The sequence below is a fragment of the Otolemur garnettii genome, unplaced genomic scaffold (genome assembly GCF_000181295.1).
Source record: "Otolemur garnettii isolate 467f Iridium unplaced genomic scaffold, OtoGar3 scaffold00014, whole genome shotgun sequence".
Taxonomy (NCBI): domain Eukaryota; kingdom Metazoa; phylum Chordata; class Mammalia; order Primates; family Galagidae; genus Otolemur; species Otolemur garnettii.
In genome coordinates, this window is record NW_003852409.1 from 29476561 (window position 1) to 29477924 (window position 1364).

Genomic DNA, 1364 nt, shown 5'->3' on the forward strand with positions numbered 1-1364 from the left:
CCTTCTCCAGCAATTACCGGTCCCTGGGCTCAGTCCAGGCTCCCAGTTACAGTGTCTGGCCTACCAGCAGCGCAGCCAGCGTCTATGCAGGCATGGGAGACTTGGGCTCCCAGATCTCCATGTCCCATTCACCAGCTTCTGGGGCAGCTGGGGGTCCGGGGGCCTGGCCACGGGGATGGCCAGGGGTCTGGCAGGAATAGGGGGCATCCAGACCAAGAAGGAGACCATGCAAGAACTGAATGACTGCCCAGCCTCCTACCTGGATAGAGTGAGGAACCTGGAGACCGATAATCAGAGGCTGGAGAGCAAAATCCGGGAACACCTGGAGAAGAAGGGGTCCCAGATCAGAGACTGGGTGCATTACTTCAAGACCATTGAGGACTTGAGGGCTCAGATCTTTGCCAATTCTATGGACAATGCCCACATTGTTCTGCAGATTGACAGTGACCGTCTTGCTGCTGATGACTTTAGAGTCAAGTATGAGGCAGAACTGGCCATACACCAATCTGTGGAGAATGACATCCATGAGCTCCACAAAGTCATTGATGACACCAATATCACTCGACTGCAGCTGGACTCAGAGATCGAGGCTCTCAAGGAGGAGCTGCTCTCCATGAAGAAGAACCACGAGGAGGAAGTTAAAGTCCTACAAGCCCAGATTGCCAGCTCTGGGTTGACTGTGGAGGTAGATGCTCCCACATCCCAGGACCTGAGCAGGATCATGGCAGACTGAGGGCCTAGTATGATGAGCTGGCTCGGAAGAACCAAGAAGAGCTGGCCAAGACCTGGTCCCAGCAGATTGAGGAGAGCACCTCAGTGGTCACCTCACAGTGGAGGTCGGAGCTGCTGAGACAATGCTCACAGAGCTGACACATAGTCTGGCCCTTGCAGATCGAACTGGACTCCATGAGAAATCATAAGTCCAGGTTGGAGGACAGCCTGAGGGAGGTGGAGGCCCACTACGCCATGCAGATGGAGCAACTAAATGGGGTCCTGCATCATTTGGAGTCAGAGCTGGCACAGACCCGGGCAGAGGGGCAGCACCAGGCCTAAGAGTATGAGGCACTGCTGAACATCAAGGTCAAGCTAGAGGCTGAGATCGCCACCTACCACCACCTGCTAGAAGATGGGGAGGACGTCAACCTTGGTGATGCCCTGGACAGCAGCAACTCCATGCAAACCATCCAAAAGACCACCACCTGCAGGACAGTGGACAGCAAAGTGGTGTCTGAGACCAACAACACCAAAGTTCTGAGACACTGAGGCAGTAGAGCAGCATGTCCTTATACCAATAAAGAGTTCAGTGGTCACTGGAAAAAAAATTAAAAATGAATCCCCAATTCTCTTTTCTTTTCTTTTCTTTT

General features: G+C 53.3%; 1 pseudogene; it reads left to right on the forward strand.

Moving 5' to 3' along the window:
• Positions 1 to 5: 5 nt before the first annotated feature.
• Positions 6 to 1263, forward strand: LOC100945018 (annotated as a pseudogene).
• Positions 1264 to 1364: the final 101 nt, after the last annotated feature.